Below are 13,773 nucleotides of genomic sequence, written 5' to 3' on the forward strand. Positions count from 1 at the left end.
AATAATAATATATAAGAATATAATATGTGATAAATGAATGTGATCAACAGTAGATGTAAACCACATCACTAGCCAGAGAAATCCATTCTCAAGAAATAATGTTCTTCTTATAGCATATGTGCATGGCTATTAACTGAAACAATGATCACAGTTCCCTGACACGTTTTAATTTCTGAGAGTGTACTGTAGAGGCGGGTTAGATCTACAACAGTTAATACAAGGTATTATATATTATGAATACCTTTAAAAATCCCATGACACATATGCTTTTACTTTTTGGAGGTGCTGTGGTAAGCAAAGTTTGTGGGCACTGCACGGGATCTGCACCCATTTGTTGAGTATGTCGAGGCAGCTGTGAAAGAACCTGTATTGATGATGATTATTCCAATTTTTTTGGTGCATCGACAACAAAAGTCATAATACGGACATTGGTTAGGATGCAAGTAGTTAAAAATAAATATGTTGTTTAATAAATGCATTGAACAAATGTTTAAAACATCAGTTTAAAACAGGGTTTACAATCCCGATATCTTTTAAAAATTTAAAACTTTAAAAATGCTTCTCAAAAGAATTATAGCTTCATCACCAAACAATAATGCCGGGTGAAGGAGCCTAAGGTGTGTAAGGTGTGTTTCATGATGTGAACATTCAAATGTGCAAAATTGAGAGTGGCTAACCACAGTGCGTGCGCTGGGGTGGTTCCTTCCCGTAAAGTAGAAACCCGTGGATGGGGAACATGATACTCATCTGTAAACTCGATCGCATCACACTGCACAGATGATCCTCTGGGTAGCCCCCATGAGGAAACCTGCATTGAGAGACCACTTTTGCCTTAAAAACTGCTACAAATAACACGACACGCTACAAATTATTATTATCGCAACAAGCTGACGACATAGCTCAGACACAAAGGCGCTATCCAAGTTGCACCACACCACCGTTATGTAGGATTCTTTGTCACAAATCAAACCAAGGCACAAAGCAATACCAATACATGAAAAAGGGTGACAATCTTGGTCTCATTACGACGTAATACTGAACTTATGCGCGAAGGTAATTCAAAGAAATGACTGTGCACTTGCTTCCGTAGAGAACACCGGGTACCGTGCTACCAATGCATGCAGAAAAGCGCTCGAGTGCTCGCACATACATTGATGACAACACTACCAGTGTAGTGTAACATGTTCTCTCTACCATATTATGCACTCAAACTGCATTTACCGCCGGGCAATATGCAAGTGTGTTCGATGGAACCTCGGAAGAGCCATCTGCTTGCATCCAAACAACTTGCATCCAATGCTGGTTTTGGGCAAAAACAAAATTCATAATTGCCAAATAAAAGTACAGAATGGACGCCTATTTATTCCTTGATAAAGAATGACTCACCTGTAGAAATTTAGGCAGTGTATCCTTGCCGGTACGGTTGATACGACCGTAATTGCAAGAAGTTGCCATGATCGCTGCGGCGACTGTTTTGGGTACAGTAAGATGGCGGCCGGTTGCCGCACGCTCGCGCTCCCTATCCGCGATCCAGCCTTTTACAATCGAGATCAGTGGTCGCAGCCGACGTGACTCTCCAAAACGACCAATCTGCATCACCCGCCTTTTTCCCCTTCCTTCGCTTTATTTCGCGCCAGCAGTTTCGGCGATGCGACGTACGGGCAGGATCTTCACAAAATTGAGCCCTGAAAAGCTGTCGCTGTAAAATTGGCCGTCGAATAGTCCACGTGATCTCCAGACGGGAGTCGAATAAAACTGGTGTTTCAGCGGCTACTAAATGCGAGCGAACTACGCACGTCCAGAGAAACACTTCCTCACTTATTTTGCCCCTTCTCTGTCCGCGTCAACTTGAACGTTACCTCAACGCACTCGGTTACCTTCGTGATGCGGAGTAGAGGCCAAGTTGCCCACTGGGGAGCAAGCAAAACTTGTCTATTGCTGAGTTGAGAGGCAAGGACTTACTGAGTCCCATGCCACCATCCCATCGAGACGGCGTTGTTTGGCGTCTGGACCGTGTAGTTCTTTGTAGTTTTCGGTGTCTACGTTGAAAGCGGGAATTCGGCACGATTTCACATTGGTGGTGTATAAAACTGACCTTTACTTGGCAAATTTTCGAGTTCAGTTCGCAAAAATTTACATGATTAAACTTAGGTTACATGGCATGCACATCAGGAGGTGGCAAAAACCTAGTAAGAACAAATGCCGTTGACCGCATGACTCGATGTGGCAGAGTCCTTTTATTAAAATTCAATTACACGTTTTCTGGGGCACCCTGTATATACATAATTTGCAGGAAACATTTGCTGGAGCTCTTTGGCTGCACGTATAGCATATGTTTTGTAAGTGCTCAAACGTCGCCGTACCAGTACCAGGCAGCTGTTTCGGCCATATTGAGCCATCCTCAGCAGTACGCAGGCAGTCAAAGTTTGCGCAGATGTCGACAGAAGATTACGTAGCACGTGATTCCTTCCGTCAGGATGAGCTAACTCACCACTTAAAGCCCAGTGCAAAGCCAGTGAAGTATATTGTGAAAAAAAAAATAGTATAGCTCTTTGGCTGCACGCATGGCATACGTTTGTAAGTGCTCAAACGTCCCCACGCCAGTACTGGACAGCTGTTTCGGCCTTATTGGGCCATCGTCAGCGTACGTAGGCAGTCAACGTTTGCGCAGATGTCACCAGAAGGTTACGTAGCACGTGATTCCTTCCGTCAGGGTGAGCTAACTCACCGCTTAAAGCCCAGTGCAAAGCCAGTGGAGTATATTGTGAAAAAAATAGCCAGAGCTCTTTGGCTGCACGCATGGCATACGTTTGTAAGTGCTCAAATGTCGCCACGCCAGTACTGGACAGCTGTTTCGGCCTTATCGGGCCATCGTCAGCAGTACGCAGGCAGTCAACGTATGCGCAGATGTCGCCAGAAGGTTACGTAGCACGTGATTCCTCCCGTCATGGTGAGCTAACTCACCACTTAAAGCCCAGTGCAAAGCCAGTGGAGTATATTGTGAAAAAAAAATAGTATAGCTCTTTGGCTGCACGCATGGCATACGTTTGTAAGTGCTCAAATGTTGCCACGCCAGTACTGGACAGCTTATTCGGCCTTATTGGGCCATCGTCAGCAGTCAACGTTTGCGCAGATGTCGCCAGAAGGTCACGTAGCACATGATTCCTCCCGTCAAGGTATATTCCATGTTTCGACAGCAGCGCTGTCTTCAAGAGGAACTCCTGTTGAAGACAGCGCCGCTGTCGAAACGTTGAATTCCCCCCTTAGTTTTAATAAAGTCCCCCTCTTATACCTTGTCCTGTAGAAGCACTGTCTCCACCTCTGATCCTTACTATATATATATATAGGGTGAGGTAAAAGGATTATCAAACGGCCACGAAGTTTTACAGAAGTTCAACAACCACCGATCTGACGTTACAAAAAAGCCAAACCTCCCGGTGTCTCGCCATTTCAAGCAACCAGGTCATTCACTAAATAATGTGTCACTTTTTATTCTCCAGTCAAATTTTAGCTCAGATCGGTGCAGGGAACAACGCGAATCTTATCTCATTTACAAAATCCAATCAACCATTAACGAAGATCTGGGAGCACTTTCAACGGTAAGAAATCTGGCCGCCTAGATGAGCTACACTTTCTTCCTTTTCGTTCCCTTTCTGTTTTTCTTTTCCTCTCTTTTTTTTTCAGCAAAGTTTGAAGCAGCGCTCATCCTGCCAGGAATTTTCCCCAAAGCGGACAGTGACCTACGGCGAATGGCATCACCACCCGGACTTGACCTTCTGGAATATTCCCGAATCTGACTCATTGACAAACGCCTGTTGCGTGCCCGTGCCGATTATGACGTCATGTACCAAACCTATTTAAGTAATGTGTAACCAGCTACGCATCTTTTGTCCTGACGAAGATAGTGCCACTGTCGAAACTTCGACCCCTTGCCCATTTTACTTTTTAACGTCTCCCTTCTTATGTAATAAACCAGTGTTTGTAGCTTCCCTAAAATCTGTTTCCGCGTCTTTTTTTGAACTTCTATATATATATATTAGAAGCTTAGGAGGGCGGTTGACCACGAGAATTAAATAAGCAGGAAAAATCAGAAGACGACAAAGAGCTTGCAGGAAAACACAAAGGGGAGTTTATTAACACATATAGGGATAGGGGACGACGTTTCGGCAGTCAGCGCTGCCTTCGACGGGACTGGGAGAGGGTTATGTACAAGGGAAAGAGTAGTCTTGCCCTTGTACATATCCCTCTCTCATATATAAAGCTTGTTCTTGTCACCAAACCCCAGTCCCGTCGAAGGCAGCGCTGACTGCCGAAACGTCGTCCCCTATCCCTATATGTGTTAATAAACTCCCCTTTGTGTTTTCCTGTAAGCTCTTTGTCGTCTTCTTATTTTTCCTGCTTATATACATATATATATATATAGGGTGAGGTAAAAGGATTATCAAACGGCCACGAAGTTTTACAGAAGTTCAAAAAAAGACGCGGAAACAGATTTTAGGGAAGTTACAAACACTAGTTTATTACATAGGGAGACGTTGCAAAGGGCAAGGGGTCGACGTTTCGACAGTGGCACCGTCTTCGTCAGGGCAAAAAGGTTTTGTCCTGACGAAGACAGTGCCACTGTCGAAACGTCGACCCCTTGCCCTTTGCAACGTCTCCCTATGTAATAAACTAGTGTTTGTAACTTCCCTAAAATCTGTTTCCGCGTCTTTTTTTTGAACTTCTATATATATATATATACTGGAAGAAAGGGGTTCGGGCGACCGCGAAATTAAATAGGTACTAACAAAATATGAGGCAGACAACGAAGATGTAGGAAGTAGAAAAAGGGGGAGTTATTTATTTACTAGTGGAAAGTTAAGGGGGAAGTCAACGTTGCCTTCCCCCTTAACTTTCCACTAGTAAATAAATAACTCCCCCTTTTTCTACTTCCTACATCTTCGTTGTCTGCCTCATATTTTGTTAGTACCTATATATATATATATATATAGAACAAATAGGTTAGTATTTCAGACGGCTACGAAGTTGAATAAAAGTGAAATAATAAGACTTGGACTACAGATTACAGGAACGTTAACAAAAACTAATTTATTTAATGGGCAATTTAACACATAGATTAAGAAAAAGAATGGGCGACGTTTCGACAGTACCACTGTCGAAACGTCGACCATTCTTTTTTTTTAATATATGTGTTAAATTGCCCATTAAATAAAGTAGTTTTTGTTAACGTTCCTGTAATCTGTAGTCCAAGTCTTATTACCAACCTACGGACTCCCAACAGTATTTTTCTTTTAACAGCTGCCACCCGCGCCACACTAAACTCGGTATAACCTATAGTCAGGCGCTACGGTATGGACCCTATCTGTTCCAACAACGAAAACCGTATGCTTAGAGGAGGCCTCCGTTTGATTCTCGAAGCGCCTTTTACCGCCTTCTCACAATGATGAACCATTTACGAGAGCAACGACGAGGCACAATGGATGAAGCAGGGGTGTCGAGCTCGCTCGAAAAAGCGTTAGCTCAAGGGAGCTGCCATCCGTTGGTCATGGAAGGAGTCGCCTTCCGTTGGCTGCTTCATTCCGCTAAGCTTGACGTGCTCGTTTTCCTAAATTCATCATTTCATTTCATTTTTTCATTCCATTTTCATTTTATTGGAAACATCTGTAGGAACCTGTACAACAGAGGGTGGCCAAAAAGCAGCAAAAAAGCTGCTTGACTAGGGCAGGACCCTTTGTCACTCATCACTGATAGTTATCTCAGAAATCTAACCAAAGAGAAAACATATGAAGGAACATATACACAAAATGCAGGCACTGCACATAGGAGACAACAATTCAGCATAATCAGCTACACAATGCACCACCTATGCTTAGTGTCCTTAGGAAGGAGAATGACACATCATTAACGTGCAAATTCAGTGCGGAAAACCTGTTTAGTATATGTGGACGGCAATAGGTAGCCTTCCACATATACTAAACAGGTTTTCCGCACTGAATTTGCACGTTTACTATCTATATCTATACTATCTTACTATCTATACTATCTATATTCGGCATACTATTTGTTCGTATCTCATACGTGTTTGTTACATAAATAAACAGTGAATATTTTCCCACTACATCACTTGTGTGCTGTCGTTCGTTCGTCACTTTATCATCACGAAACTCGACAGACCAGAGCACGGAATGGCGAGTGGTTTCGTTTTATTGAGTTCTAGTTGTCGTTGGTGCGCAGAGCAGCATGAGGATGACGGTTAACTGTGTGTATTCCTCTTGAGATTACTGTTATCTTCGGATATACATGCACATACATTCGTTACGATTTATTGATTTCGGTCGCAAAGGATTCAAACCCCGCTTCAACACATCATAGGCGGTAAACATGTTCATCCGTGTCGGTGGAAAGCAAAGAGTTGGCAGGGTCGCAGTGGATCTCACAGATAAGACATGATTCACGTTTGATATGACAACGTTTACCTTGTGATACTAGAGAGTTTTAGTTCATCGTGCGCTATCGCCTCTGCGTACCTAAGGGATGGCGTTGATTGTTGATGTCCATAACAGAAAGGGAGCTTCGCGCATTGCGCAGAACCACCAACGCTATCCCTTACGTACGCAATATCGACAGCGTACGATGTACTAAATCTCTCTACTGATAGCACTACTCAGCTCTGCACGCACCCAGAAGGGTCGTACGTACTCAACGCAATTACGTGGCTTGCCTCGCTTTCTTCCCTGGACGTTCCGTTCCCTCCATCGGCTTTTTTCGCCGTTTGTTATCGCGCGTGACTGGACAGGGTTGGTAACAAACGGAACAGCTCGGCTGTAGTTAGGGGTCAGAAATGCATTCACTAACACAGTCCACGATCAGCTGATGACTGCGCCCGGGCGGTCACCCTCGGGGATAGGAAAATCGCATTCACGGCGCGCAAGGTCCGTTCTCTAGAATTGTCCTATATTAACTCTATTGGGCGAAGTGTGTGTTCTTCGTCCGTCCTCCGTTCTCATCGCCCTCAGACTCAAGGTCATGTTGCCTCTGTCACGTATTATTTACAACAATAATAATAATTGGGGGTTTATGAGTGTTAACGTCGCGAGACAACTGCGATCATGAGCCATGCCAGAGCAGTCGGTCTGTGTGAGCAGTGTCTTTTGTCCACCTGCGGGTTCTTTAACGTGCGATGAAAGCTCCCCACATCGCACCTCGTATTTAACGTCCCTCGCGGAAGACGGCTTGTTTAAGCAACTTGTACCCGGCCACCAAGTTGCTGGCGTGCTCGGCCGGGTTCGAACCCGCGATCAGAAGGCGAACACGCTAGCGACTGAGCCACCGAGGCGGGTGCATTATTTACGGCATTTGACGGCAATTTGCACGAATGTATAATGTAGATACCATTTCACCGCAATAGTAAACTATGCGAATAACATTATTTCATCCCTCACGTAATCACCAGCAATGGGGTAGAGCGTCGCCCCTGGCGATGAAATTCCCCATTCATTATCGTGAAATAAAGTTGTTGTCGATGTAAGAACAAGTAGCGATGTTACTATAAATCGCAAGGTACGCATGTTAGACTAATATATGCACTTTAACTGCGAGTCGCTTGCCAGATAGCACACGAATGGATCAGTTGCACCCGATTCCACCACGAATTGCAGAGCTAAGAATAACACCCAACTTCCTACCCTCCCCCGAGTCCCGGATAGGCACTGTGCCCGAAAAAGTCAGACCCAACAGAACGGGATTGCACACCATATACCCCATACTAGCGAGGAACAAATTGGCAGCGTGCAGCAGGCTGACCACATGCTTGCTACACAAAGATCAGTTTGGATTTTTTTTAATAGATCGCTTCTATCCCGGGTGACCGCGATGTAGCTAGTGCTTAGAGGAGTCTGCTCCAAGCTTTCCTCCCTAGCCCCATAGCTTTGAGATTGACTAGTAGAAATAAAAATTTAGTGGTGATTTAGCGGAAAATGCGACAGAAATACGTTAGCATGAAGCGCCTCTTCCGGTCTATACTTGGCTCCGGATACCCACTTCCGGTCTAAATCCGACTTCCGGGTGCCGACTTCCCGTCTATACTTGACTTCCGTTATCAACTTCCGGTCCGCCTGGACTTCCGGATCTAGATTTCCGCTCTCCCCTGACTTCTGGTTGTCCACCTCCAGTCGATGCTTGACTTCTGACCATTGACCATTTAATTAGCCTCAATTACTTTGAATTACCCTTTAATTACTGTCACTTTCTCTTTATTTGACGTTAATTACCTCCTGTAACCTCCTAATTTCACTTAATCTTTCTCTTAATTGCATATATCTTAAATTCGTTACCTTGGAACTCAATGTTTGTTGCTTTAAATGCCCTTAATTACCATTAATTACTTTTGATTGCTGTTACTCTTAATTGCCTTCAACTACTTCGATTTACATTTACCCTCTTATATACCCTTTACATGTCCACTTATACTTCTGTCTCGGTGAGGCTTCATCATCTCATACGCAGACACACACCACACACACAGCTTTTTCTATTTTGACTCTCCCAATGCTGACGCATTAAAATGAAAGCATGTAGTAGAGTGGAATCAATATTTAATGATAATAGCTCTAGTGATGTCAATGTGCAGATGAATGATGTATCGACCGAGGTCCTCCTCGTACGGCTCCTGCTTCTCAAGGATGTGACACCTTGCTTATTCATGCGATAGTTCAGGCTGCCGTGCTGTGCGTAATATTCTGGAATATAATAACTTTTTGTACTGACCACGGTACTTCAAAGCTGATTGGTCACCTTTAATATACAATGTAGGTGGTGGACTTTTCAATGTGTGGACTTTTATGGCCCTGTGTTTTCATGTTTTTTTTTTTTTTTTGAAAATCGGCGTTATGAAATCACGTACACGTCAAAGTACACTTCCGGTTAGGAAATAAAAAAGAGCACTTCTCGCATTTTAGATTGACAGAATGTGCGGAACAGCTGTGCTGCGTCTCCAATGGTTAGAATGCTTCAGTGCCCTTCTTGACGTCTGGATTGGCACTGCTCCAAGTTCATTTACGGTTTTTACCGGAAGTGACGATGATGCAAATCGGGGGATAAAAACCGGCTTTGCCCGAAAACACAGGGCCCTTGCACGTGTCTCGCGCAAGCCAAAACACTTTATAATAATCCAATGGCATGAATGACAGTGATGACAATAATGAAGTGGCATGTATGCAAATTAGGTGGTCCTCAAATCAAATCGGCTTGAGAAACGAGAAGGTAGACAGGTAATATAATCAAAACGACCATGAAAGTATTTCAGCTACACGTTTCATGTGTATTCGTATTGGGAGCTAAACAAGAATCCAGATGCAATCAGGAGTGCAGAACAGAAGGGAACTTGTTTAGAGATACGAAGAGATCTGCATCCCTGAAGGCAAATCATTATTTTGTGCATCTTGATACAGACCGGTCATGGAGAAAGGGCTCGCCATTGTCGGCCTCAAAGCGCTGGGAAATGTCACGACTATCGCCCTTGGGGAATGTTCTGATCTTCTAAGGGAACTGTGCCGACATATGTCTGAAAGCGTCTGAGGAAAACCCAGGGAAAAGCCCAGACAGTACAGCTGGAACCGAGATTCGAACCCGGTTACGTCCCAGCCTCGATGTGGCACAGCCAGCACGCTAACCACTGCACCACGCGAACTGTCATTGATAACGACCGACGCATGGCTTGTAGCATCTGGACCGCTTTCAAGGACGCGCAATGATGGGGGGGAGGGGTGTTCCAATTTTGTGGTGCAGTGTGACACTCGTAGCTGCTGCTGTTTTCATATTTTTTCGCTCTTTTTTTATTGGATTACCTGGCCTTTTTGAACCATGTTTTGGAAGATAGTGCAAGTTCTTCGGGAGGTTATTGGGCTGTGCTGGGAAAAAATATGTTGCCCTTATCGAATCAGTTTACGTAGATAAAAAAAACAAAAACAAAATCAATAACAATCAATGACAACGAAGGTTATGTGACGCCCCATATTTTTTTTAAAGACAATAGTTTTTTTTTAGTTAATATTTCTGCACGACGTTCTGTTCTTTGATGACGTAAGCATCTGGACAATAATTGTTCTTTTGTCTTCGTATACAGTAAGGTAAAATAAACACAGACCCCATGTATGACATTCCGCTGGATATGGCCGCGAAGCAACTGTGGCTATGAGCGGCGAACCTCACTTTTTTACAGAACTATGAAGTCATCCACGGATAAGTGCAGACTCAACCAAAGCTATGCACGGTATCGCGACAGAAATAGTAAAAAAAAAGTAATAATTACGCTTTAGCCCCGCCTGCTTGATTTTCGCAAAGAAAGGCGCGCGCGAAATGTGCGTCTAGAGGAGGAGGTGTCTCCACCTTCATTATTTTTGCCTTCTTTGTGATAAGACGGTTACTTACCCAATCAACACAATGTACTGAAAGTCGAGTGCAATGGGGGTGGACGCCCAAGCAGCAAAATGTACTGAAAGTCGAGTGCAATAGGGGTGGTCGGTATGTGTCTTATCAGAGTACTTCAGTTTCACGAGTGTGTTCAAGGCCTTCCACCTACCCGTCCACCCCTATTGCACTTGACTTTCAGTGCATTGTGCTGCTTGGGCGGGTAGGTGGAAGGCCTTGAACAGACCAGTCAAACTAAAGAACATTGATAGGACACATACCGTCCACCCCCATTGCACTCGACTTTCAGTACATTGTGCTGCTCGGGTAGTTTTCTTTTTGATAAGACGGTTGACACCAGCATCAAGGTCGTCGCCTAGGTACGAAAGGAAAAACAAGAGGCGGGAACACTTCCTCCTCTCCCAGCACCTTCCGTGCGCTCTTGTTTGCGACAATCAAGCGGGCGGGGCCAAAAGCGGAATTTTTACTATTTTTTTAGTCGATTTCTGTTGCGATGCTGTGCATAGTTTTTGTTGGGTCTCTGGCTGTCCGTGGAGGACTTCATATTTGTGTAAAGAAAAGGGAGGTTCACTTGGCAATTTTCAATGTTCAATTTAAAAAAATAAATTTCCCTCAATTAAAAATTATCCAAAGCCTTCCTAAATGGCGGCAAAAGTTCCCCGAAGGCAATTGCCGAAAGTTTCAGAATCCTCCGGCGAGTACGTCGCCAGTTAGAATTTTTTATCACTTTAGGTGAAACACCCTGTATCTGTAGCTGAAAAATTGGCGAGATTGTCAGCGGAATGCGTATCAGGTTTTCCAAACACAAGATCAAGGTCAGGTGATGTTACTAGAGGGAGCTGCAGAATCTCGAAACGAACGATGCCCAGTCAATTACAAAATTAACAACAAAAAAAAGCTATTCTTTTATAGCACAGTAAGATTTACTTACATTTACACGTTTTCATGCATGCTTGATATGTGGCAAAATTGTTTGCGTTTCCCTCGCATCCTCCGTAGGTAAATTTCAGGCAATCAAGAGATCTTGGATTGAAGTAGAACCTCGTGATTTTTGCCTTGCACAGGTCTTTAGCTGGAGCCATGTAGCATGCATTGGGACGATCCGCTATTGGTACAAAGAAAATGAGGGGTCAAATAATAGAAGCAGCAATAGCTATATAGGGACCGTGCAGTAAAGTTTCGGAGCAGAGAAAGAAGCCGCAAAGGAACGCCGACAAACGAGCAGTGGCCGTGTTTTGTTTGGGATAATCGTCCCCATTTCGTTTGCTTCCGTTATCTGCTCTTACCTGAGTGGCAAGGAAGTCGGTAGGAAGGAAAAGGCGACATATAGAGCGACCGGACAGTTAAAATTGTCCCACTTGTGGTGCTGCCGCCACAGTGTTCGGCGCGCCGCCTGGAGAAGCGCATGTCCCTGTACAGGGTGTCACAACGAAGTCGGACCACCCTTAGAAAAAAAAGAAAGAGACGAAGCATTTTGCGTTTTTTGAGCGTTTGCGTTTTGCGAAGCGGCGAAACAACTTGGCCGACTTCAAGGGCAACTGTGCCGACATTCGCCCGAAAAGTTTGCCGGAAAACCCAGGGAAAACCTCGGACATCAGACCGGGTGGAAGGATTTGAACCCGCCACCTCTCAGTCTTCACTACGACCTTGGTTACCACCAACGGACGGATGCAAGTAACAGATTAAAATTGCTCTTTCGTCTCCACCGTGCCTAATATTTTTATTGTAGGAATAATGTGCTTTATATTACAACCACTTCTTTGACGTGACTTAATAGAGCTTCGCAGACTGTAACGCACGCTTCGTAACCTAGAGCCGTTTGCTGTAACCCCTTTTTGGGAGAGGGTGAATGAGCTCCCTCGATGGGATATAGGGAAAAGTGGGACATTGGGAAGCTGCGCAGACATCTGACCTGCTCGCATATCGTATTGTACAGTAAAAGGCAGTTGAAGGCACAGTAATTAAGGGGATGACACGTTTCGACGCCATTTTAGATAGACTACGCGCCCTTGACTATAGGCCGGCCCGAATGGTGCGTTTTTCTTGCGTAAATGCTGAGTTTCCACGCCCAGCGCGAAATTGTGTACATCGCAGCTGCTCGTATCGCGTGGTTCATTGCATCAGAGCAGGTTTCATATTTCACGCAGCAGTCAGTTCACGTTCCTCACTCCTCTTCCTTAGAACATCATACGACCACCACCACCACCAGTCTGTTCACGGGCGTCCATAGCAACCAGCCAGGGCGCAGCAAGTCACTTCTGGTTCTGATCTAGCATTCTACTTCGTTCTTTAGCAATGGCCGCTCTTACGAAGAAGCTGAAGGACATCTGCAAGTACAACAACTTCAATTACAAAGGAACGCACACAAAAAACAACAATTCAGGACGGTAGAGGAAGGACTTCGTAAAGCACATACTCCAAACCCGCTGTGGACGCAGCAGTGGGATTTGCGCCCCATGCGGTTTGACAGGCGTATTTTTTCACGATGCGTGGCCATGCAGAGTGCTACGCAGCGCGATATTCTCAGAAACACGCACAATGCGGGCCGGTCTTATCGCTTAACTTAGGGGACGCCGGCAAAGAGAGAGTGATCAGCACTGCAAAGGCGCGCATTCACATATGCAGCTGTCAGTCATAATCATATTTATGTGCATCGGCATCAGCTCTTTCAGAGAACAAGTACATTCTAAAAAAAAGGAGTGATTTTACTCCTCTTGGGGACTAAATGCGTTGACACTGAAAATAGTCCGTTTCAGGAGTAAATCCACGGAGAGTTGAGACTGCATTTCACGTTCTGTTCTAAGAGTCCCACGTGCAAAATTCGTGTGCATGCATGAAAATACTTTGAATCAAACCGACAACAGTTATATATCGAGTGATATCAAAACCTTGCGACATAAATAGGGCACAATTTGCGAAGAAAGAAACGCTAACTGTTTCTGACATTGTATGGGCGGAAAAATTAAATTCTAAGTTGGCTGAGTTATACAGCCTTATGACATCAAATTGACCAAGAGCACATACTTACGTATACTGGTGCATTCGACTGTTGACCTCATCCCATAAACATTCATGTCGTTGTTTTTGTTGTTGTTGCATGCGGAAGACCATTCGCGAAGTTTAGTGACAATTTGCAGTCCTGGGGAATACATGTCGGGGTTAGGGGAATAAATGGGGAGTAACTGCAGTCTAGAGGAGTAAAAGCTGCAATTACTCCCCATTTATTTCTTTTTTCTTAGTGTGTACTTGTGGTGGATGGCAATGTGACGGAACCGAAGGTCAGTACTCCAAACATTTTTCCTGAAGCGATGCAGCAGCTCGTTGAGTGCCATCTGTAAATGCACA

The 13,773-nt window shown here is 44.5% G+C and overlaps 1 long non-coding RNA gene across 1 annotated transcript; it reads right to left on the reverse strand.

Annotated features, from left to right (window-relative positions):
- Positions 1 to 8,577: 8,577 nt before the first annotated feature.
- LOC135372293 (uncharacterized) lies at positions 8,578 to 11,444 on the reverse strand. Its single transcript, XR_010415942.1, has 2 exons — positions 11,360 to 11,444; positions 8,578 to 8,738 (listed from the first exon to the last, which is right to left on the reverse strand). It is a non-coding gene; the product is annotated as an uncharacterized LOC135372293 (long non-coding RNA).
- Positions 11,445 to 13,773: the final 2,329 nt, after the last annotated feature.

This window comes from Ornithodoros turicata, chromosome 1 (assembly GCF_037126465.1).
Source record: "Ornithodoros turicata isolate Travis chromosome 1, ASM3712646v1, whole genome shotgun sequence".
Taxonomy (NCBI): Eukaryota; Metazoa; Arthropoda; class Arachnida; order Ixodida; family Argasidae; genus Ornithodoros; species Ornithodoros turicata.